General features: G+C 42.0%; 1 protein-coding gene across 1 annotated transcript in view; it reads left to right on the top strand.

Moving 5' to 3' along the window:
* Positions 1-26,645, top strand: part of LOC122664607 (molybdopterin biosynthesis protein CNX1) — a 68,274-nt gene that overhangs the window by 30,434 nt on the left and 11,195 nt on the right. The gene's annotated exons all lie outside the window — the stretch shown is intronic.

The raw sequence follows: 26,645 nt of genomic DNA, 5'->3' as shown, positions 1-26,645 counted from the left end.
TGCTTATAGCCCACAGAAATCATAGCCTTGTGGAATCGACCAAACCAAGCTCGGGGTGACTGTTTCAGCCCATATAGTGCACGCTTCAGCCTGCACACTTTTCCTCTATTTCTGTCACAAGAGAACTGTTAGATATGGGCCAGATACCGTGGGGGGTATTCTGGACTTTTTTCCTCTTTATTTGTTTAGTTGTTTGTATGTGGTTTAGTCCCACATTGCTCATGTACATATGTTTATTCTTTTATTACTCTTATAAATAAAGAGGTGCTTGGGGTGACTCATAACATCCAAGCCTTTCCCTAATTTTAAATCTCTCAACATGGTATCAGAGCTGATTTCGAATTAGGGACCAACCCCATCGATTTTTTGTCTCCTTCTTCTCTCCTCCATCGTTTTTCCCTTCTTCTCCCTCCTTGTTTCTCCTTTGTTCTCCCTTTTTCCTAAGGGCAGCACTACAAGAGGTGGTCGTATGACTTAGGTGCTGCCCCTCCCAACCTCTTTTTTATGTTTTCTCCATGATCAATTCCTGCTCGATAGCTGCTGGACTCTACCTGCGATTTTGAAGTCTTCAAGTGTTTTTTAGAAGATCAGCCCCTACCTTTATTGCAGGCTGTTCTTCCCTTATTGGAGCTTCTTCAGCACCCTTTCCAGCATCTATTCAGCATATATATCCTCCTTCATTGAAGACCTCCACTCCCAATCGATCTCCATCTTCAGGGTTTTTTCCAAAACCCTGACAATTGTCGACTTTGGGTGTTGGGCTGCTTGTTGCTGCTACACTTTGGCTCTACTTCTGCAGGGCTACTTCTACACTTACAAGGACACACTCGACTGGAATTTGGGCCTTCACAGTTCAGTTTTGAAGGCCTCTCTAAGATCGATATACCATCACTGGTGTTTTTTCAAAACCTTGACATCCATCGATCTTGGGGGCTGCTGCTGCCTATTGGACCTATATTTCTGCAGGTTATTTTCTCCATTATACAGGGTCAATCGACTTCAGTTGCTGCTATTTACCTGCAGTTTTATCCCTCTCTTGTCCCTTTATCGATTTCCACAATTCAGGTTTTTTTTCCAAAACCCTGCAAATATTGATATAGGGTTCTTCTTGTGCTGCTGGTTCTGATTTTTGGAGAGGTGATTCAGCCTTTAATTTGAGGATAGTTTTGGTTTAATCTGCTTCCATTATGGAGGATTCGATCACTTCTTCAGACCAATCACTTCATGATGGTCACAGCAAGACAGATTACCACAGCTTCCCACCAAATCCTATTAAACTGCATGGCTTGAATTATCTTCTATGGTCCAGATCTGCCTCTTTTGCTATTGCAGGCCGTGGTCTCACCAGTCATATTAATGGCACTTGTGTTATGCCTACTGAACAAGGGCCTGATTAGGAAAAGTGGCTTGCCAATAATGGTGTTCTGATGTCTTATCTGATAGGCTCTATGACTTCAGATTTACAACATAACTTTCTTCTTCTGGACACTGCTTCTCAGATTTGGGCTGCATGCAAGGAAACATATGGGCAGCTTGACAATGATGCCCAAGTATATGAAATCCGGAAGAAGGTCCTTCACACCACTCAGGGAGACCTTTCAGTGTCAAAATACTATGCTACTCTCCGCAGTCTGTGGCAACAGTTGGACCATTTCTCAGACTTTCACCCTACTACAGTGGCTGATATTGCTTCCTATAAGAAGCACGTGGATAAGATCAGAGTCTATGACTTTTTGGCTGGTTTGAATGTGGAGTGTAATCAGATCCGTGTTCAGGTATTGGGCCATAAGCCTTTTCCCATACTTGAACAATCATATAAATTGGTGTCTTCTGAGGAGAACCGGAGGGCTGCTATGTTGCACCCTCCTATTACAGACAGATCAGCTCTCAAGGCTGCTGCCCCTGCCACTCCTGCTCCTAGTGGCACTGCTTCTCTTGGTGATTCTGCTACAGGGAATGTTGTTTGTGAGCACTGTCACAAACCCTATCGCATCAAAGAGAAGTGCTGGAAACTTCATGGGAAACCAGCTGATTTTGAAGCAAAAAGGGCTGCCAAGACCAAGAATAAGACAAAGACCAAGGCCCATCAGACTGAGACTATTACTGCAGCCCCTGCTACTGACCCTGGTCTATCCCAGGAGGATCTACAGGCACTCCTACGTATGCTAAGGTCTTCCGCTGCCGCTGCCTCTACTACATCAGCTACTGCCAATTCTTCTGCTCCTTCAGGTTCACACTTTGCCCGGTCAGGTATTCCATTTGGAGGTCATTGTGCCTCTATAGCTTCCCATCCTTGGATCATAGATTCTGGAGCTACAGATCATATGACCGGTTCCTCTAGCTTGTTTCATAAATACTCTCCCATTTCTGGGAAAGATAAGGTCAAAGTAGCTGATGGTTCTCTTTCTTCCATATCTGGAAAGGGAATCATCAACTGCACTTCCTCTCTTCCCTTGACTTCTGTTTTGCACATTCCTAATTTTACTACTAACCTTCTTTCCATTAGTAGTATTACTTGTGATCTTAACTGCAAAGTCACTTTTTTTCCTTCTCATTGTGTGTTTCAGGATCTGGAGTCTGGGAAGACGATTGGATTGGGTAAAGTGCACGGTGGGCTGTATCTGCTTGATGACGGTTGCTTCTCTCTACCACCATTACATTCTCCACTACACCAGAACTCCATGGTCTCTTCTGAACTCTACCAATGGCACTCTAGGTTAGGTTACCCCCCTTTAGGAATCTTAGCTCATTTATTTCCTAGTCTGGTCACCCTTCGTACTAAGGATGACTTTTTTTGTGAGGCTTGTGTTCTGGCCAAACAGACACGTTTAAATTAACCAGTTTCTAATAAAAGGAATTCTTTTTGTTTTAATTTGGTGCATTCTGATGTTTGGGGCCCTAGTCGTAAACCTTATATTTCTGGCCACCGATGGTTTGTTTCTTTCATTGATTGTCATTCTAGGCATACATGGGTATATCTTTTGCATACAAAAAATCAAGTTTTTTCATGTTTTCAGCATTTTCATAAGATGATTCAAACTTAGTTCCAGGCTACTCTCGAAGTATTGAGAAGTGACAATGGAACAGAGTTTACTGAGTCACAATTTCAAAAATATTTGGCTGACCATGGCATCCTTCATCAAACTAGTTGTGTTGATACCCCTGCCCAGAATGGTGTGGCAGAAAGGAAAAATCGCCACTTGCTAGAGATGGCCAGGGCCTTGATGTTTGCGAGGAATGTCCCATCTCAATATTGGGGGGATGCGGTACTCACTGCCGCCTATCTCATCAATAGGCTGCCCTCTAGGGTTCTTAACTCTCGTAGCCCCTCTGATGTTTTAATGGGAAATTCCTCCTTTGTTGTGCCACCCAAGGTCTTTGGTTGTGTGTGTTATGCTAGGGATACTAGATCTCCTGGTAAACTGGAACCTCGGGGACTTCGTTGTATTTTCTTGGGTTATTCTCCGACCCAGAAAGGTTACAAGTGTTACCATCCCCATTCCCGCCGGACCATGGTTAGTATGGATATTATTTTCCATGAGTTCCTTTCTTACTATTCTTCACCACCTCTTCAGGGGGAGAGTTCTAGTGAAGATGTGCCTTTTGAGATTCCTCTACCAGAGGTTCCTCAGGCTGCTGTCCAGCCTACTTTATCACCACCCACGACTGCTGTCCTGCCTAATTTACCACCACCCATGGCTGCTGCCCAGCCTACTTTGGATGCCCAACTTCCTCTGGCTGTTCCTCCCTTACCTGATGGGAATCCTTTACAGGGGGAGACCATAGAAAATAGTGATGTTAATGTTCCTATCCAGGGGGAGCTGACTCCTGTCCAGAGGACTATTGGTGAATTTCATAAGAGAATCGACAACTCCAACATCATCACCTATTCAAGGGGCAGATCCAACAGAGGGCAGCTGCAACCCACTGTAGCACCAGTACCCATCCAATTGCCGGCTCCAGACCGGATCCTTCATCTCCTGGTAATCCCTCTCCTTCCGACCTACCTATTGCTCATCGCAAAGGTACTAGGACTTGCATTTTACATCCCATATCTCACTTTGTTTCGTATAGTTCTCTTTCTCCTTCTTTCCGTGCTTTTGTATCCTCTCTTTCTTCTGTCTCTATTCCTAAAAATTGGCAGGAAGCATATACAGATGGAAAGTGGAAGGCTGCAATGTTGGAAGAAATGAGAGCACTACACAAAAATAACACGTAGGATCTTGTGGCACTTCCTCCAGGGAAAAAATCAGTGGGATGTAAATGGGTCTTTGTGGTAAAACAGAAGGCTGATGGTTCAGTGGATCGGTATAAGGCACGTCTGGTTGCAAAGGGGTTTACTCAAACTTATGGAGTTGACTACCAGGAGACCTTTGCACCAGTGGCAAAGCTCAACACTATCAGGGTGTTATTATCTTGTGCTGCAAATCTTGGGTGGGATCTTCAGCAGTTAGATGTAAAGAATGCCTTCCTCCATGGGGAGCTTGAGGAGGAGGTATATATGGACATTCCACCAGGCTTCTCTGATGAAAGGACTAGGGGCAAAGTCTGTAAGTTGAAACGTGCTCTATATGGGTTAAAGCAATCACCTAGGGCCTGGTTCGGCAGATTTCATAAGGCTATGATTTCAACAGGTTATAAGCAGAGCAATGCTGATCACACTTTGTTCATCAGACGAGTTGGTGACAAGGTTACTCTACTCATATTCTATGTGGATGATATCGTGGTGACTGGTAATGATAATGCTGCTATCAGGGATTTGAAGCTTCTCCTTAACCGTGAGTTTGAGGTCAAAGATCTAGGTTCTCTCAAATATTTTCTAGGGATAGAAGTTGCTCGCTCTTCAAAGAGCATCTTTCTTTCTCAAAGAAAATATGTCCTGGATCTATTGACTGAGATAGGGCTGCTAGGTTGTCATCCTTCAGATACTCCTATGGAAGCCACTACAAAACTTAGGGAGAAAGAGGGTGAACCTATTGACAAAGGTGGTTATCAGCGGTTAGTGGGCAAACTAATCTATCTTTCTCACGCCAGACCCGACATAGCAGTTGCTGTAAGTATGGTGAGCCAATTCATGCATGATCCCTATTCCTCTCATATGGATGCAGTCCGTCGTATTTTAAGGTATTTGAAGTTTGCTCCTGGAAAGGGAATTCTCTTGTCTTCCAATGGTCACCTCAAGGTTGAAGCTTATACTGATGCCGATTGGGCTGGTTCTCCTGACAGAAAATCTGTCTCTGGCTATTGTTCCTTTGTGGGTGGGAACCTTGTCACCTGGCGTAGCAAAAAGCAGAGTTTCGTGCAATGGCCCAAGGCATTTGTGAAGTTCTATGGCTTAGAGGATTATTACAGGATATTGGTGTTGCAGTCCATCTTCCAATGATGCTTTATTGTGACAATAAAGCTGCCATTAGCATTGCTCATAACCCTGTCCAGCATGATCGCACTAAGCATGTGGAGGTTGACAGACATTTCATCAAGGAGAAGCTTGAAGCTGGCCTCATTTGTGTTCCCTTTGTGATGTCTACTGATCAACTTGCTGATGTTTCACTAAGGGGCTGAATAGCAAGCTGTTTCATCCTATCTTAGTCAAGTTGAGCATGCATGATATATATGCCCCAACTTGAGGGGGAGTGTTAGATATGGGCCAGAATACCGTGGGGGTATTCTGGACTTTTTTCCTCTTTATTTGTTTAGTTGTTTTTATGTGGTTTAGTCCCACATTGCTCATGTACATATGTTTATTCTTTTATTACTCTTATAAATAAAGAGGTGCTTGGGGTAACTCATATCATCCAAGCCTTTCCTTAATTTTAAATCTCTCAACAAGAACCCTGGTGGAATGTCTATATATACCTCCTCCTCCAATGCTCCATTTAGGAAGGCATTTTTAACATCTAGCTGCTGCAAATCCCAACCAAGATTGACTGTACATGATAACAACACACGAACTGTATTCAACTTTGCAATAGGTGCAAAGGTCTCCTGGTAATCAATGCCGTATGTCTGAGTAAAACCCTTGGCCACGAGTCGTGCCGTATACCTATCCACAGTGATATCCACCTTCTGTTTCACCACAAACACCCATTTACATCCAACAGTTTTCTTCCCAGGTGGAAGAACCACAAACTCCCATGTGTTACTCTTTTTCAAAGCCTCCATTTCTTCCATCATGGCTGTCTTCCACTTTCCATCTGATAGAGCTTCCTGCCAATTGTTAGGAACACGGACAGAAGAAAGAAACGAAATAAAAGCACGAAATGATGGAGAAAGGGAGTCATAAGAAACAACATGAGAAATGGGATGCTGAGTGCAAGTCTTGACACCTTTGCGAAGGGCAATAGGTAACTCAAGAGAAGAAACATTACCAGGTGGAGAGGCAGGTTTTGGATCCAGGTTCGGCAATTGGATGGGTAGGGGAGCAACAGTTGATTGAACCTGCTTATGTTTCCTTGCATAGGTCTTCATATTGCTAGCATCAATCCTCTTCTGAAATTCACTAATGGTCCTCTGGACAGGAGTCTGGGCTGGAGTGGTTTGCTCCCCCTGTACAGGAACCTCTCCCCCTGACTCATGGGGAGGAGGAGGAGGACTAGAAGGAGGCTGAACAGATTCAGCCTCATCATGAACCAACTGGAGTGGAGGCTGAATAGATTCAGCCTCATCAGAGTCTAAAGTCAACACATCTTCGCTAATACTCTCCCCCTGAAGATGTGGGGACACATAGTAAGAGACACTCTCATGGAACACGACATCCATGCTGACAAAAGTCCGGCGAGATGAAGGGTGATAGCACTTGTACCCCTTCTGGGTGGCAGAGTACCCCAAGAAAATACACCGAAGACTACGTGGGTCAAGTTTGCCCAGGGACCTTGTATCCCTGGCATAGCAAACGCAGCCAAAAACCTTAGGGGGAACAACAAAGGAGGAAGAGCCAAGTAATAGCTGAACAGGGGGTCTAGAGTTAAGGACCCGACTGGGCAGCCTATTAATTAAATAGGCTGCAGTAAGAACAGCATCCCCCCAATAAACGGAAGGGACATTACTGGCACACAGAAGAGCACGAGCTACCTCCAAGAGGTGGCGATTCTTCCTCTCAGCCACACCATTTTGGGCTGGAGTATCAACACAACTAGTCTGATGGAGGATGCCATGGGCAGCCAAGTATTTTTGGAACTAACCTTCCATATACTCTCTCCCATTATCACTCCTTAAAGTCTGAACAGTGGCATTATATTGAGTTTGAACCAGCTTGTGAAAGTGCTGAAAACAAGAAAAAACCTCACTTTTATTGTGCATTAGATAGACCCAAGTAAACCTAGAATAGCAATCAATAAAGGTGGCATACCACCGATGACCCGAAAGTGAAACTTTTCTACTAGGACCCCACACATCAGAATGAACAACATGAAATAAAGAAGAAGATCTTTTATTAGAAGTTGGATAATTTGAACGTGTCTGTTTGGCCAAGACACAAGGATCACAAAAAAAATCTTCTTTATTACATGACTTACTTAATGCTGGAAATAAAGTAGATAGAGTACCTAAAGGGGGATGTCCTAGTCTAGAGTGCCATATGTGTAATTCAGAAGAGAACGATGTTGGGGAACAAAGCCTAGAAGGTAATGCCTGAGTAGATGCAGGATCTCCATCAAGCAGGTACAATCCGCTATGCACTTTACCCGATCCAATCGTCTTCCTCGAGTCCAGTTCCTGAAAAACACAATGAGTAGGAAAGAAGGTCACTTTACAGTTCAAAGATTTGGTGATACTACTAATGGAGAGAAGGTTAGTGGTAAACTTGGGAATATGCAACACAGAAGATAATGTCAAAGAAGGAGAACATCCAATGGATCCTTTCCCAGATATGGAGGAGAGGGACCCATCAGCAATTTTCACTTTGTCCTTACCAGAAGTAGGAAAGTATCTGTTAAAAAGACTGGAGGAACCTGTCATGTGATCAGTAGCTCCAGAGTCTATAATCCAAGGAGTGGACTCTACTGATGCACAATGACCAGCAAAGGAAATACCTGTACGGGCAAAGAAGGAACCTGAATTGGAAGCAGATGTAGTGGGGGCAGCAGATGTGTTCAACAGACGTCGGAGAGCTTGAAGTTCTTCCTGGGAGAAACTGATGTCAGTAGTGGGAGCTGGAGCTACACTTTCAGTGTGATTGGCTTTGTTTTTAGGTTTAGCGCGACCACGTTTGCTCTCAAAATCAGCAGGCTTCCCATGAAGTTTCCAACACTGAGCCTTAGTGTGATATGGTTTGTGGCAATGGTCACACTTCACAGGCTCTTTAGCAGTAGCAGTAGCAGCAACATTATCAGCAGAAGTGTCAGTAGTGGAACCAGTAGTCTGTAAAGCTGATCTGTCAACCTTAGGAGTAATCATCATAACAACCCTCCTTGTCTCTTCACTGTGTACATGCGAAAAAGTTTCCTCCAAAGTGGGGAAAGGAACCCGACCAAAAACCTATACCCGAATGGGGTCATATTCATCATTGAGTCCAGCCAGAAAGTCATAGACCCGAAACTGATCTACATAGGTGTGGTAGGCAGTAATATCCGCAGCAATGGTAGGCTGAAATCGAGCATAGTGATCCAGTTGCTGCCATAAGCACTTGAGGGCAGCATAGTACTTAGTGACTGTCATCTCCTTCTGAGTAGTGTTTTGAAGAGTCTTCCTGATCTCATAAACCTGAGCACCACTCCCTGAACGACCATAAGTACCCTTGACAGCAGTCCATATCTGAGTAGCAGTGTCAAGGAGAAGATACTGACTAGAGTGGTCAGTGGTCATGGAGTTCAGAACAAATGACATCACCATTGCATCATTGGCAGCCCATTTAGTACGGGCAGCACCTTCTTCAGTGGGCTGTTTGGTGTTACCAGTAAGATGGCCAGTGAGCCCCCTGCCAGCTACAGTCAGGGATAATGATCTGGCCCAAATTAGATGGTTGGTACCATCAAGTTTGATGGCAGCAGCATAGGGTAGGAAATCATTCCTGGTCTGATCTCCTCCAGAAGCAGCCGAGGTTATCTCTGAGTCACCCATAATTCAGCAAGGCAGATATCGATCCTTGAGTTGAAAGAAAAAATCTGATCTTCCAAAATACTGCAGAAATCGATCTTGAATTTGGAAAAAATTCTGATCTTCAAAAAAATGAAGCAATTTGATGTTGCGACAGGGTCGATTGCAGTAGTATAATCAGGGAATAATCCCTCAAAAAAGTCTTCCCAAACAGCAGCCTAAAAGAACCAAATCGAAAAGGTGTCAGGGTTTTCCAAAAAACCCTGACAGTTGAGATCGATAAGAAGAGGAAACAGGCTGCAGCTTTGAGGTCTTCAATCAGAGAGAATTCAGATAGGATAGATGCTGTCTGTAGTCCAGCCGTGATGCTCCAAAAATAAGTAATCGATCTCCCAACTGTGATGAGATTGAATTCCACAAGAGTTGAAGCAGTTCCAAATTGCAGAGAGGAAAAATTGCAGCAGCTATCGATCTGATTTTAGGGCATTAAGATTGAGGTGGAATGGAGGGCAGCACTCGAACCATAATTGGATCACCTCATGGGTACTGCCCTTGAAGGGTTGAGAGAACCAAAGAAAGAAAAAGAAGAAAGAGAGAAGAAATCAATGAAAGGGGATAGAAGAGGAGAATCGATGGGAGAGGGGAAGGTTTTAAAAAACCTAGATGAGAGAAGGTCTTGAAAGCCCTAGCTCTGATACCATGATATTAAAACCAGAATTGGGGAAAGCTTGAATGATCGAATATGATCAGCCAAGCCCCTCTATTTATAAATCTTAATAACAAAAATACAAGACCAAAATAACCCTGCCATAGCCGACATAGCTAGGCAGGTCATAAAACAACTTTAAAGTACCCAAATTACCAGAATACCCCCACGGTATTCTGGTTTACATTATTCAACATCATCCTTTCAATTCTTGAGTTTTTATTACTTGGGTGGGCCCTCAGTGATCCATAGTCAGAGTTATTGAACCCAGGATCACACCAATTTGGTATCAGAGCCGAATTGCTTACAGTTTCTAACAATGACAGGACCCACTCACATCACCAACCCTGAGCTCTACGAGCTGTACAAGGAATTATATAAAAACCTACATAGAAGTGAAGAAAAATATGACTAGTTCATGGAATAAACTCAAAGCAATCTTGTTGTGATTCTTATTTTTATGAAGAGAACGGGTTAGCAAGATGAAGCAAGACCATCTACACCAGTTCCTCAGCTTGGTACTGTATAGAAGGTGTATGCGCCTCCAAGACAGCAACCCGAACCAGTTATTCCCCAGGACGTCACACAGTTCTCAGGCATGGATTACGGCATCAAGGTTGAGGTTCCCGAGTTTGACGGAGAGAAAGAACCCGAGGATTTGCTTGACTAGATTACCAAAGTTGAGAGGATTTTCTCCTACAAATCTTTTCCCGAAGATAGTGTGAGCTTACCTACACCAAGTTTACTGGTTATGTTTGCTCATAGTGGGATGATGTGCTATAGTCGAGGTTCATCAAACGACTTGAATCCTTCACTAATTGGGAGGCCATGAAGTAGATATTAAATGATAAGTCCGTTCCTCCCAATTACAAGAAAGTGTTTTTCCACAGGATGATGAACTTCCACCAGGGTAATAAAGATGTGGATACATACACCATGGAGTTTCACAAACTGTCCTCCAGATGAGATTCCAAGATGGACCAACAACGTCTTGTAAGATATATCAGTGGGCTGAGTACAAAGATCCGGTTATAGCTTGCTAGTGGGGATTCCCGATTAGTCAACGTGACAGTTGTGTACACCAAGACCACTGAAGAAAAGTATAGCCATTTGAAGGACATGATCAAGTGTTCTTCAACTTACAGGCCTATACTCAAGACTGAAGACAGAAAATTTGAGCCACGTAAGGTTGACGAAAAGAAACCAGATGTTTCTACGGGTAACGAGTGGCTGAAGAGTATTGCATGTTACAGTTATAGCGGGAAAGGTTACTTCAGCAGCAAGGGTCCTAATAAGTCCCGTCCTTTGACTATGGTTGAGCAGTTGTTGGCATGAGCAAGGATGATGTGGATATTCCTGAGCATCTTCCTCCTGATCCAGGTGATGACCCCAATGATAGTCATGATGATGAGGTTGAAGCTAATTCCGCTAGTCTTACCTCTTTTTCCAATGGACTATTAGAGAAGGCTCCCCACCTCTTCCAACAGAAGAGTATTATAGTGCATGGTTGTCATCACAAGAGTGGAAGCCAATATCATTTTCTGCAGATTTAATTTGAGCACTTAACATCCTGTAGAAGCAGATTTACAAGAAGTTATATGTATGAGGTTTTGAACCTCATGCTAGAGAGGGGGGGTGTTGTCGTGTAACGGCCCCAAACACCATCCAAGAGTTTAGGTCGTTAACGGTCCACAAGATCTATGTCTTAACGAAATATGAACCGAAGTGTGAACCAAATCATTAATCACTGTAGAAAACCTAGGACCTGTAACCAGTAACTTGAGAGAAGAGAAAAAAGAGAGAATGAGAGAATAATAACTTGTTGTCTTTATTGATAGGAAAGCCCCTCTATTTATAATAGAGGGGAAATTACAAATAGAAAGGGGAACTCCTAATCAGATTAGGAATTCCTAATCATGATAGGATTCCAAGTTACAATAGGAAAAGAACTAGAACTAACAACTCAAACTGAAACTCGGACTAACAACTCACAGTAGAATTAGGACTTGACATAATTAGAAACTAGGACTCCAACTAGGACTAGGAAATTAGAAGATACACATATCAACCAAATCACTGTTCACGTGAACAGTGTCACGTGAACAGTACTTCTCAACACTCCCCCTCAAGCTGGATTATACAAATAAGTAAAGAAAGAAGATCCAACTTGAACTAAAGAAAAAAGAACTCCTAATAATGCTAACACTCCCCCTCAAGTTGGCGCATACAAGGTACTAATGCCCAACTTGAACAAAATGAAAAAAACTAAGTTGTAGTAGAATCCAACTTGACATATGAATGCAGCTCCCAAATAAACCTTCAAGAACTTGAAAAAATAGATCTTCAAAACTTGGATAGACATGATCAGCAAACCGGGACTGGAATGTCTTCCAAAAAAAGCAGCTTTCAACGATCTTCAATAGCTATCCAGTGATGAATCTCAGATTGTCATAGTGACTTAGAATCTTGAAGTGAAATAACTAGAGCAGCAAGTAGCGAAAACAAACTGAATCAGACAGCGGAAAAAAACTGTATCAACCCAATCGAAAGTCCTCAAATAGGCGACAACCAAATATCTTCAATACTCTTCAATACTTCAATCTCCCCCTTACGGCAAACTCAACCCAATAACGAAGGATACCCAATGACAATGGTGGAGAAAACTGATCTTCTATGTTTTGCACCGATGTTCCTGCAAGTTCTGCGTTCTGCAATGTCTGTAGCAGCAGAAACCAGGGAAGAAGAGGAATTAGTGGCAGCGGCAGCGGCATCTCATCGACTTCAACCTTACGAAACCCAGCCACAACTCCAAAGTCTCCTCCACGCAACCGAGAAAAAGAACAGGTGAAGTACGAAAAGAGGAGTTCCTCTTCTTCCTTCCACAAAACCAGAACCAAGGCGGTGGAGTTGTGCCTCTTCAGATCGAGTCAGCACCCATGATTCACATCCAAACTTCGCAAAGTCTCAGATTTAAGTTTGTAACTCACAGCCCTCCAAACCCAACTAATACTCTACCAAACCAGCAATATTTGCAGAAGAAACAAAAATCCTGCAACTCCAATCTGGCGGTAGGGCTCAGAGCCAGATCTGATCTCCAACTCCAGCGTGAACCAGAGGCGAAACCAAGGGGATAACCAGGCCTTCTTGGCGGTGTTGCCTTCAACAATAGAAAAACAAAGGTATGCTGGTATTCAAGAATTAAAAAACGACATACCAGAGGCAGAAATTCTATTTGTAAACACCTCCAAATCAAGCCATCTCAAGCACCAAGCTGCAGGAGCAGAACCAAGCAAGTACCAATCTCACAACCGAGAACACAGGAAGAAGAATTTCTGGAAACTTTATCTCACAGAAATCACGCATCCAACAGGAAACGTTAGCTCGCGGAAATCTTTTTCAACCCTCACTGAACTTCAAGAACAAATCGCTGCCAAATAGAAGCCATTGATGGAGTTACCGCTTAGGGCAGCAGCAGAAATCGAGCAAAAAATTCCATAAAAAATTCCAAAAAACAAAAGCATCAGCGACTCCAAGTTTCAAAGCCGTGGAGGAAGGGTTTTTGAACCAGCCGAAGACGATGGTTGAAAAACATAGCAGCAAATCAATAAGGCTATCGCAAGTAGCACAGAGCAGCAGTAGCAGTAGATGCAGACCAAGAATGATATTCTGCAGTACCGAAACGAAACCCTAGTTCTCCCTTCTTTTTTTTTTATGAACTAGGGTTTCTCCATAAATCGGAGAACCTTGAAACGACTCTCAAACCGGCAATCTTGGAGAGAATCAGTCACTGGTTGCCTAGCTCTGATACCATGTAGGAAACCTAGGACCTGTAACCAGTAACTTGAGAGGAGAGAAAAAAGAGAGAATGAGAGAATAATAACTTGTTGTCTTTATTGATAGGAAAGCCCCTCTATTTATAATAGAGGGGAAATTACAAATAGAAAGGGGAACTCCTAATCAGATTAGGAATTCCTAATCATGATAGGATTCCAAGTTACAATAGGAAAAGAACTAGAACTAACAACTCAAACTGAAACTAGGACTAACAACTCACAGTAGAATTAGGACTTGACATAATTAGAAACTAGGACTCCAACTAGGACTAGGAAAATAGAAGATACACATATCAACCAAATCACTGTTCACGTGAACAGTGTCACATGAACAGTACTTCTCAACAATCACCATATCCTCAAATTCAATAGCAGCGGAAACTAATCATAATCCATTCAACTTACACAGCGGAAGTCTTCTATTTCAAACGACAATCTTTAATCCAAAACTCAAGCTCTAAATTATTACATTGTCTCTAAAACAAAATTAAATCAAAGTTGCATCCTCCAAACTTTAAATTAAAATCAAAGTCAAACTATTAGTCCATAAATCAAAATTAGCCTCAACAGGAATTAAAAGAAAATCATGTAAAATAAACATCTTCGCCATATCCAAACGTCACATCTTCATGGCTCTCAACATAAGTTTGCTCTAACTCAATTGGTTCTTCATCTGAAAATATAAAGAGGAGTAAGCCAGGGAAAGCTTAGTGAGGAAACGAAACAACTCCATATGATCATTTAAAAAAATGCAACAAAACATACTTAAAGACATATATGTGTTAGAGTTGTTAGAAGTTACGTAACAAGGGTTGTTTAGGAACTAACCTTTTGTCTAGTTGCCTTATTGTGTATTTTCCTTTTTTTCCCTTTTTTACCTTTTACCTCCCTAGGGAGGCGAATGTAATATTCTTCTTATTATCAATGAAGTATTATAGGTGTGTTGAGAACTCTCTCACACACAAGATATTACAACTGAACTCTCCTCTCTTCCATTCTCTTGTTTCCTTCTTCTCCTCCTCCTTCCCTCTTCCTCCTCCAACTTCCTCTCCTTCTATTACTTACATTAATAACCTAAAACTCAACTTGGTATCAGAGCTCTCAGGTTTGAGAGTCGTTTCCCTTTTTTCCTGCTCTCTTTTTCTCTCTTTGGAATCCCTTTTGCCCTAGGATTCCAAAGAGGTGTCTTCTACGTGAAACAGCTGTTGAAGGAACATGGAATAGGTTCTTTACAACCTATTTAGATGTTTGAAGTCGATCTTTGAAGCTCCCTTGAAGATATGAAGCTTTTTTTAAGATTTGAAGCTGCTCCTACGGTTACCGCCAGCTCCCAGTTGCAGGTTCAGTTTCTCTCTCTCTCGGCATATGTTTGGACTGGGTAATGGACTACTAGAATCGCCCAAGGGTGTATGTTATGCTCCTCTTGTTCCTTTATTGCTGATTGAAGAAGTTTTTTGAGCTTAGCTCTCTTTCGTGGAGTCTACCAAGGTACAGCCGATTCTGCTCATTCCCTTTTTCTTGCACTTGCCCTGCAATATCTGATTCCCTTGGTTGAAAGAATTATTATGGACAGTCTTGGCTGAAGTATTTGAGTTTGATTGAGTTGGTGTTGCTTCTTGGAGAGTATTAAGGTGGAGTTTGTGGTTATTTTTCTCCTTTGCTGGATTTTTCTTTTGTGTTGGACTTCATATCTAGGTTGAGTGTGTACTCCCCATATCATTTGGATGTCTTGGTTTATGGTCAAGTACCGTTTCTTATACAATATGGTTGATTCTGATGTCTCTGGGCTTGGTTCGGCTGATTCACAGCCTACTCCGGCAGCCCCTCAGTATGTCTTTGAAGATTCACACCCATAGATCTCCATTGTGAAGCTAGATAACACAAACTATTTGGATTGGTCCCACTCTGTGAAGCTTTCCCTTAGAAGAAAAGGGTAACTTGGGTATATTACCGGTACTATTACAGCCCCAGAGCCTGGTTCTCCTACCTATGAGAAATGGGAGACCGAAAATTCCACAGTCAAGAGTCAAGACATGGCTCCTCTTCTCCATAAAGCCCGAGATTGGGAGGAGGTTTATGCGAAAAGAAACTGTCAAGGACATTTGGGACAGTGTCTCCTAGACATTTGACAGGGTGGGTGACTCTGCCAAGGTTTATCAGCTTCACCAAAAAATTATTGCAGTAAGGCAGGGTGACAGGACCATTTCTGAGTACTACAATGCCTATATTAGTCTTTTGGAGGAGTATGATCATTACAGGGACCTTCAATTGACCAACCCAGTAGATGAAGCAAAGGTGTATCGCACTCTTGAAAAGGAGCGTGTCTTTATTTTACTTGGTGGCCTGAAACCTGCTTATGAACCCATTAGGCTTCAGATTTTAGGCCGGTCCCTCCTTCCATCTCTTGATGAGGTCTGCAGCTATTTACAGAGTGAGGAGACATGGCGTATTGCTATGGAACCTGCACCAGCATCCCCTCTTAAGAGATCTGCTCTCAATTCTAGTTCTTTTAGAGACACCCGTGGAGGTGGTAGAGGCCAAGGGCCTAACCGTGGGGATGACCGAGCAGCAGAGACAGGTAGTGCCAATGGAGCTGGTAGAGACAGGTTTAAATGTAATCATTGTGGGAGATCTGGACATACGAAGGATAGGTGTTGGACTCTTCATGGCCTTCCTCCTGGTACACAAGGTGGTGCTATGGTACTCGTGGTGGCCGTAGAGGGGGAACTCGAGCACACTCTGTGATGACTGAGGCGGATGCTAGGGAGTTCCCACCTAACACACAGGATGACTCCACTTTGGTAGATGCAGTGGTTCGCAGGGTCATGTCACAGCTGAGCACATCTCCTACACCTACATTGGCTAGCTCCTCTTTATCCTCAGCTTTGCAGGTCTCCACCTCAGCTTCTACTGCAAGGGTCATTGATTCTGGTGCCACTAACCACATGACTGGTAAGTCCCATTATTATGACTCCTATACCATTTGTTCTGGTAAGGATAAGGTTCGGCTAGCTAATGGCTCCCTTTCCTCCATTTTTGGTAAAGCCAACATCCCTGTTACATCATCCATTTCTCTTACTTCTGTCCGTCATGTTCCTAACCTTACTCTTAATCTTTTATCTGTGAGTCATTTGACTAAATCTCTGAACTGTTGTGTCACTTTCTTTTCCTTCTCACTGTCTTTTTTAGGATTTGGTGACGAAGAGGATTATTGGCAATGGTCGTGAGGAGCAAGGCCTTTACCTTTTTTAACCTTTTTTGCCCACAACTCAGTCCTATGTGTGTGGACGTAATGATAATAGTTCTGTGGATTCTGTTATGTTATGGCATCGTCGTTTTGGCCATCCATCTTTTGTTGTAATGAGGAAACAATTACCTCACTTATTTTCGGCTATTGCTTCTTCTCATGTTTTTCATTGTTAACCATTTATGTTTGCCAAACACTTTCGTTCTTCTTATCAATATCATGGTAATAGCTCCTTTCCATATTGTGCATACTGATGTTTGGGGACCATAGTTGTCATGGCGTCACTATGGCGTCATGGTGCTGGAGAAGTATGCATATCGACCGTCGATATGGTTGAGGTACAAATATCGACCGATATGGCCTCCATGGCGCCACCATGGACGCCATACCACGATATATGGCCATATCGATCGATATTTGTGTTTCAGTGTACAAAACTTAGGTTTTTAAAATTTTTTTTTTTTTAAAACCATTTAAGAGCTTAAATGCTTTTTCCTTAATGTGTATTGGAGGTGTAACTTGAGAAGTCACACCTCCAATACACATTAACATAAAAAAATTAAAAACATTAAACAATACACTATACCCTAATTTTGAAACACTAATTGGGAGAAATAGAAATCGCAAAGAGAGAGTAAGAGACAGAGGAGAGAGTTCGTGAGACAGAGAGACGTAGTTCCGGCAACTCTCGGCCTTCAGGAGAGAGGAGAGTTCATGAGACAGAGAGACGCAGTTCCGGCAACTCTCGGCCTTCAGGAGAGAGTTCTTCACTTCTTCGAACCCCTCCGGCAACCTCTTCAAGCTGGTAAGTAAATTTTTTTTTATTTAGTTCTTCTTCTTCTCCTCCCAGTCTTCCGGCAACTCTCTCCTTCAGTTCAATTCTTCCTCTTCAGTTCTTCTCCTTCAGTTCTTCTTCTTCTCACTTCTTCGTCTTCTTAACTTCTTCTTCTTCAGTTCTTCTTCTTGCCTAGCAGTTGCAGGCTTGCACACAATCATAGACCTCTCGGTTTTTTTTTTCTTCTTCTTGCCTTGCAATTGTAGGCTTGCACAGTCACAGAGAAGGGGTTTTTTTTTTTTCCTTTTTTCTTCTTCTTGCCTTGCACACAGCCACAGACACACAGAGATAGGGAGAGAGTCGAGAGACAAAGAGGGGGGGGGGAGGGATTTATTACATCCAGTAATCCACCACTCACACACACGCAGAGAGAGAGTGAGAGAGGGAGAGAGCAATATTTTTATATTTGGTAAAGCAACACTTTCATGAATTAAACCATAGTAGATTAGTAGTACACTTTCATATTGATTTTTTATGTTATAGGATATATATTATAGCATACTAAATGACATTAAAAATAGAGAAAATAAAAAATAAAACATGGTCGACATGATCGCCATGGCGGGCGACTTGTCAATATATCGATTAGACACCCGTCCACTGACTTGGATCGCCGTGACGACGTGACAACTATGTTGGGTCCTTCCCCTACTACTTTGGCTATCGTTACATTGTTTCATTTGTTGATGACTTTTCTCGTGCTACTTGGATTGTCCTTATGAAACATAAAAGTGATGTTTGTGATGCATTTAAGAATTTTTATCAGATGATTCTTACTCAGTTTGATACTCGAATCAAAATTGTTCGGTCTGATAAAAGGGGGGGGAATACATGTTTAGTGGTCTCCAAACCTTCTTTGTTAATAATGGCATTATCCACCAGCTAGTGTGTGTTGACACACCCCTAACAAAATGGGGTTGTTGAGAGGAAAAAGCGCCATTTATTGGAGGTCACTCGTAGCCTCTTGTTTGGTATGCATGTTCGCAAGACCTTCTGGTCTGAAGCTCTTCTCACTGCTTCCTTTCCCATTAATCACATGCCTACCAAACTCCTTGGTTCCAAATCTCCCTTAGAAACCGTAACTCCACAGGTTTTTGCTTTCTCTCTTCCTCCCAAAGTCTTTGGATGTGTTTGTTATGTGCATGTCAACAAATTTTCCCGCACTAAACTTGATCCTAAAGCTCTCAAGTGTCTCTTTCTTGGGTATTCTTCTACTACCAAAGGTTGCAAGTGCTACCACCCTTCTTCTCATGGGTGTCTTGTTTCTAAAGATGTCACCTTCTTTGAATCTGTCCCATTCTTTGCCGCTTCTCAGCATCCTCTTTAGGGGGAGAATTGTAGAAGTCAACAGGCTGCTGATATTCCCTTTCAGACTCCTCTACCTATCTCTCATTTTATGCTTGACATTGGAAAACACAAGGCTGTGGATGTGGTTGATACTGATGATCAATCAGGTGTGAATGATACCAATGAAAAAGAAGTGGTTGTATACAAAATAGGTGAATGCTTGAAAGGAAAGAAGACCTGCAAAGATTCCTCTTTGGATCCACTTCTCGAAACATGTTCTCCTCAGTCAGGTAACATTCCTTCTCTTACCTCTGATTTAGACATTCCTATTGCTGTTAGGAAAGGCAAAAGAGCTTGTACTAATCCTATATAGCCCAATTTGTTTCCTATGATGCTCTTTCTCCTATAGGTCTTACCTTTAATGTTGCTCTCTCTTCCACTTCTATTCCTAAGAATGTCACTGAGGCTATGTCTGACCCAAAATATAGACAAGCTATGTCTGAGGAGATGATGGCCCTTGAAAAGAATAGTACTTGGCAATTAGTGGATCTTCCCAGGGGACGTGTCCCTGTTGGATGCAGATGGGTCTACACAATCAAGTATAAAGCTTATGGTACAGTTGAAAGATACAAGGCAAGATTAGTGGCCAAGGGATATAGTCAAGTCTATGGAATTGACTATCAGGAGACATTTGCTCTTGTGGCTAAGCATAACTCTGCAAGAGTCCTATTATCCTTGGCAGCCAATAAAGATTGGCCATTATATTAGTTAGATGTGAAGAATGCCTTTCTTCATGGTGACTTGGAAGAGGAAGTGTACGTGCAAACCCCTCCAGGCTTCAAAATACCTTCTGTTGAAGGGAAAGTGTGCCTTCTCAAGAAAGCTCTATATGGTCTCAAACAATCTCCAAAGGCATGATTTGAGCGATTCCGGCAGGCCATTCTGAAGAATGGATATTTCCAAAGTCAAGTTGATCACACTCTCTTTATCAAGCGGGGTAATGGTACCATCTCAGCCCTTATTGTCTATGTTGATGATATTGTTGTCACTTTTTGTTTTACCCGAATATTATCTGGGACCCGGGTTGGCCCCTGGCATTTTATTAAAAATGAAATCATTAAAATCAAAGAATTACAAGGGGGAGACATAACCTGCCTTATCCCAACCCAAAGAGACAAAAAAAAATTCACTCTCGCCTGAAATAAAACTGCACTAAACACCCTCAACCCAAAAAAGAAAGCTATGTACAAATAACAGGTATACTCGTTGCTTCCTCCCAAATTATTTTCCTAAGCTCCGAGGGGCAGTTCACCCAAGAATTTAAAGTCGTGTTAGACGAAGAATCATAGGCATAATTGGTTAACCAATCCGCCGCTCTATTACCCTCTCTAAAAGTGAATGCAACCATCGGCCGAAAGATTGCACCAAAGATAGAATTTCATGGAACCAGTACCACACCTTCCAAATATTGCATCTCTTAATAGAGACGCAATAGACAACTAAAGCAGAATCAGAATTTACATGGAAGTCAATAAAACCCATTTTAGCACAGAGCTTAAGACCATCCCGTGGGGCTTTAAATTCCGTAATGGAGTTAGTGCACTCCCCATAAAAGTTAGCGAAGGCAGCCAGTACTTCCTATTCCATCACGAGTAACTCCTCCCCCTCCACCCACTCCGGGATTACCTCTACACGCTCCATCCACATTAAGTTTTACAGCAGTGAGGGGGGGGGGCACCAATAAACTGCTAAAGGAGGTTTGAAACGAAGTGGACTTGGAGCAACATTAAAAATTTGGAGGACAAGTTTATCTCTAAAAGAAGGTAATCTTTTAGAGGAGCCAACAAAATTTTTCACCAATGATATTGTTGTCACGGGAGATGGCAAAGCTGAGATAAATAGGCTGAAGACCTATTGGCACAGCAATTTGACGTCAAAGATCTGGGTCCCTTGAAGTATTTCTTGGGAATTGAAGTATCAAGGTCCAACAGAGGAATCAACATATGTCAGCAAAAGTTTGTCCTTGATTTGTTGACAGAGACAGGGATGTTAGGCTGCAAACCACTAAATTCCCCTATTGAGCAGAATCACAAACTAGGAGAAGATTGTGGTCCCTCTCTTGTTGATGCAGGAAAGTACCAGAGGCTAGTGGGGAAGTTTATCTATCTCTCTATGACATCCCCAGATATCTCTTATGCAGTGGGAGTGGTGAGCCAATTCATGCATGCTCCCAAGAGTGGTCACTTGGATGTTGTGTATCGCATTCTCAGACATTTGAAGTCTTCTCCAGGGAGAGGATTGTTGTATGCAAGGCACAATCACTTCAGAGTGGAAGGTTTCACTGATGCTGATTGGGCTGGATCCATTACAGACAGGAGATCTACCTTTGGCTATTGTGCCTTTGTGAGAGATAATTTGGTTGCATGGAGAAGCAAAAAACAGCATGTTGTAGCCAGAACCAGTGCAGAGGTAGAATTTAGAGCTATGGCTCATGGAGTGTGTGGAGCTCGTATGGTTGAAAAGACTTGTTCAGGAATTGGGGTTTGACACTGAAGGCCCTATGAGACTCTACTGTGATAACAAGGCAGCCATCAGTATTGCTTACAATCCAGTGCAACATGCAGGAGCAAGCACATTGAAGTGGATCGACACTTCATCAAGGAGAAAATAGACTCTGGCCGCATTTGTACTCCTTTTGTGAAGACTGGTGATCAACTGGCAGACATCTTCACCAAGGCTCTTACCTCTCTTCAATTTGGTTCCCTCCTATGCAAGCTGGGAATGCACGACATTTATTCTCAGTTGGATTGTAGATTAGATAAACAAGTAAGAGAAGAGGGAGAAGTTGGAAGAGGAAGAAGAAGAGAGGAAGAGAAGAAGGAGATAAGAGGAAGGGAAAAAAGGATATTTCGGTTGTAATGTGTGTTGTGAGAGAGAGAGCTCTCCACATGATGCAGGACATTTGGGGGCTGCTCCTACCAGCCCTAGCCCAAGCCCAATTAGATACTCCAAGAGATACAATCTCAGGCCCAAGCCCAAGCCCTACCAGCCCTGCAATTAGTTTATTTTTGTTTTATCTTTTATTTTTAGAGTTATTTGGCAGTTATTGCTGTAAAAATAGTTATTAGGGGGCAGTTATTGCTGTAGAAGTGGTTGTTAGGGAGTTATTTTCTTCTTCTTTTTTTGATTTTGAGTTTTTAAAAGAATGTATTTTGAGAGGAATAAGAACAGAACAGAAAATAAAAAGTACATAATCGTTGGAGTCTTCCTTTTTTTTTAAGTCTGTCCTCTCTCTCCCCTCCCCCCTCTTCTTCTTCTCCTACTGCATCTTCTCTTTTTCCCCCTGCAATTCTGATTTCCTTCCTATCTTCTCTTTCTTTCTTTCCCTCCCCATTATTTTGGTATTAGAGCCCAAACCTGGGTGAATCTCTCTTCTTCTTCTTCTTTTCCTGTGTGGCAGAAGCTTTACTCTCTCTCGGATTGCTTCTCACTTTCAGTCTCTCTTCCCCTCTCCTTATCTTTCTTCTCCTATCTAAGTTCTCTTATCTTGTTCCCTTCCCTGTTCTGGAAACCCCAAGCCAAAACTCCAAAATACTCATATACACTACCTTATCTTCTTTACCATAACATCCATTGACCCCCTTTAACTACACGATTGCAACAACCAATCGTTCCATATTATTCCATCTTATCCCAAGTTGGAATGAAGAACAACACCAGAGATGCTGCAACAGTAATAACGTATGACTTCGACATTCCACTCAACAATATCGAGAGGACGTGCTGTTTCAAAATTTCATCTCTTCTCGTGAATTATCGGAGCTTTTGAATGGCATGGATGTGCATCACATGTACTGGTTTCCTGGGTTTATCCAAACTCGAGGTCGAGTTTTTTAAAAGCAAGGGAGAGTTGATGCAGGACATTTGGGGGCTGCTCCTACCAGCCCTAGCCCAGACCCAATTGGATACTCCAAGAGATACCATCTCAGGCCCAAGCCCAAGCCCTACCAGCCCTACATTGTGTTATCTTTTATTTTTAGAGTTATTTGGCAGTTATTGTTGTAGAAATAGTTATTAGGGGGTAGTTATTGCTGTAGAAGTAGTTGTTAGGGAGTTATTTTCTTTTTCTTTTTTTTTGATTTTGAGTTTTTAAAAGAATGTATTTTGAGAGGAATGAGAACAGAATAGAAAATGAAAAGTACAGAATCGTTGGAGTCTTCTTTTTTCTTTAAGTCTCTCCTCTCTCTCTCCCCTCCCCCCTCTTCTTCTCCTACTGCTTCTTCTCTTTTCCCCCTGCAATTCGGATTTCCTTCCTATCTTCTCTTTCTTTCTTTCCCTCCCCCTTTACCACACCTATATTACTTCACTAATAGGCTTTGAGAATATTACATACACCTCCCTAGGGAGGTAAAAGATAAGAAAGGTAAAAAAATAGAAAATACACAATAGGGCAACTAGATATATGACTAGTTCCCAAACTACCTTATCACATGAGTTCTAACAACACTAACACTCCCCCTCAAGTTGGAGAATAAATGTCATGCATTCCCAGCTTGCACAGGAGAGTACCAAACTGAACAGAGGTCAGAGTCTTGGTGAAGATAACTGCTAGTTGGTCACCAATCTTCACAAAGGGAGTACAAATGCAACCTGAGTCTATCCTTTCCTTGATAAAGTGTCGATCCACTTCAATATGCTTGGTCCTGTCATGTTGCACTGGATTATGGGCAATATTGATGGCTGCCTTGTTAGCACAATAGAGTCTCGTAGGGCCTTCAGTGTCAAATCCCAGTTTCTGAACAAGCCTTTTCAACCATATGAGTTCACACTCTGTGAGCCATAGCTCTAAATTCTGCCTCTGCACTGGATCTGGCTACAACATGCTGTTTTTTGCTTCTCTATGTAATCAAATTACCTCCCACAAAGGTACAATAGCCTGAGGTAGATCTCTTGTCTGTAATGGATCCAGCCCAATCGGGATCAGTGAAGCCCTCCACTCTCAAGTAATTGTGTTTTGCGTACAACAGTCCTTTCCCTGGAGAAGACTTCAAATATCTGAGAATGTGATACACAGCATCCAAGTGGCCACTCTTGGGGGCAAGGTTTAAAGTATCGGTATCGGGTATCGTATCGGTTGGGTGATTTTAAGAGACGTATCCTAACGTATTGTTTCGGAAATATGTATCGAACAATACAAATACGCATAGAAATGGTGAATAATGTATAACCAAACAAGTGCATTAAATTGAAATTGTTATAAAAGATGAAGTTTCTCACATGTTGTAATCGTCTATAGTCCTGAAGAGTATTGGATGATGCAAAGGATGATGTAGCACTCCTTGATTCATTTTTTAGTTTAAAAGTATGAAAAACCAAGGTTAAATGCAAGGTTCGAGAACTCGCGAGATCTCGCCGAGTTTCTCGGTTTTTCAAAATCTCGAGTCGAGATCACATATGCATTCTAAAAGTGCATTTTCTCGGCGAGATCTCCGAGTTTCTCGGTTTGACATAGGAAAATGCCCATCTAGGTCCTTTACATGAGTGCCAGATCTCGAGATCTTGCTGGAAATTCTTGGTATACAGACACCTATCTATGCCGGAATCTATGCCAGGAACCAAGATAGACACTTATTTATGCCTAATATCATTTAAGTAAATGAATTTGTATTTCATTTACATAAGATATTATTCATAAATAAGAAAATACCCCCCCATTTGAATCCAATAAAAATAGTTAAAAAATCAAATTCCAAAAGGAAAAAAAGTCAACCCCCCAGTTCAAGAACAAAAACTGGATTTTCGGTGGTAGGTGCAATTTTCAACTTTCTAATGCTGGGGTTTTTCTTAAATCTAAAAATTACATAAATCTTATTATGGTAAAACATTGCTAAAAACCAAAAGTGCGGTAAAATATTCATTTGTTTTGATGTCCAAAAATTATTTCCATTCGAGAGCGATTTTGACAAGATTCGCAAGAATTGTTTGATTAATTTTCATATAAATCAGATTTTGATCTTGGACTTGTTGGAAAGCTTTGTTTGAAAGCTTTCCAACAAGTCCAAGATTGCTAAAATCTGATTTATATTGAAAGAGTTATGTACCGGTCAAACTTAATTCGGTGTGCACGAATGCTGTCAAAATCCAGTTGCGTTAGAAAGTTTGAAAATTGCACCTACCGCCGAAAATCCAGTTTTTGTTCTTGAACTGGGGGGTTGACTTTTTTTCTTTTGGAATTTGATTTTTTAACTATTTTTATTGGATTCAAATAAAGGGGTATTTGCTTATTTATGAATAATATCTTAAGTAAATGCAATATGATATTAGGCATAAATAAGTGTGTTAGTCCTGTGTCTGTCCTGGTTTCTAGCATAAGTAAGTGTCTGTCCTGCTTTCCTACTAACTGAAACTCCTATTTGGACTTAGTTTTTGCAAAATCTGATAGTGCCATTGTGTTTAAATGGCCTAAAATAGGTTGAATACCAAGTTTCAGACCCAAACTAGGTCTAAAACCCACCGAGATGAGGCTTCGAGTCGAGAAAAAAAAAAGTACAACAACTCGGCAAGATCTGGCTGAGATCTCGACTCGACTCGATTTTTCAAGGGTCCGAGTTGGCACCGAGACCCGAGTTTTCGAACCTTGGTTAAATGCAAGATTTTAGACTATTGGTTGAGAGTTTTCCTTCATTTTTTTGTTGGATTAGGAATTGTATAGCGTCTGTGAGTAAAAATGGCTTTTTTATGGAATGTATCGATGGTATCGGTACGTATCGATATGTATCGGTGTGTATCGGTATGTATCGAGCCGTATCGGCCGATACGTATCAATACGTATTAAACCATCCACTGAACCCTTTACTGCGTATCGTATCGGCCCGTATCGGTCGATACATTTCGATACAATTCGAGACAGTTCATTAAAAGAAAAAAGGAGACGTATCAGTATGTATCGTATCAGTAGCAACCGAAACCTATATGTATCGGTCCGTATCGTATCGTATAGGTCGATACTTTAAACCATGCTTGGGGGCATGCATGAATTGGCTCACCACTCCCACAATATAAGAGATATCAGGGTGTGTCATAGAGAGGTAAATAAGCTCTCCCATAAGCCTTTGGTACTTTCCCGCATCAACAAGAGAAGGACCACAATCCTCTCCTAGTTTGTGATTTTGCTCAATAGGAGAACTTGCTGGTTTGCAGCCTAACATCCCTGCCTCTGTCAGCAAATCAAGCACAAAATTTCGTTGACATATGTTGATTCCTCTCTTGGTCCTTGATACTCCAATGCCTAAGAAATACTTCAAGGGACCCAGATCTTTGATTTCAAACTGTTTAGCCAAGTAGATTTTCGGTTTATCTATCTCAGCCATATCATCTCCAATGACTATAATAACATCAACATAGATAATGAGAGCTGTAAAGAGAGTGGTCAACTTGAATCTAGGAATATCCATTCTTTAGAATAGCCTGTCGGAAGCTCTCAAACCATGCCTTTCGTGATTGTTTGAGTCCATATAGTGCCTTCTTGAGGAGACACACCTTCCCTTCAGCTGAAGGTATTTGAAGCCTGGTGGGGTTTGCATGTACACTTCCTCTTCCAAGTCACCATGAAGAAGGGCATTCTTCACATCTAACTGATATAATGACCAATCTTTATTGGCAGCCAATGATAAAAGAACTCTTATAGAGTTGTGCTTAGCCATC

The sequence above is a fragment of the Telopea speciosissima genome, chromosome 6 (assembly GCF_018873765.1).
Source record: "Telopea speciosissima isolate NSW1024214 ecotype Mountain lineage chromosome 6, Tspe_v1, whole genome shotgun sequence".
NCBI classification, from domain to species: Eukaryota; Viridiplantae; Streptophyta; class Magnoliopsida; order Proteales; family Proteaceae; genus Telopea; species Telopea speciosissima.
Note: the sequence above shows the minus strand (reverse complement) of the source record. Positions and strands in the feature narration are given on the sequence as shown.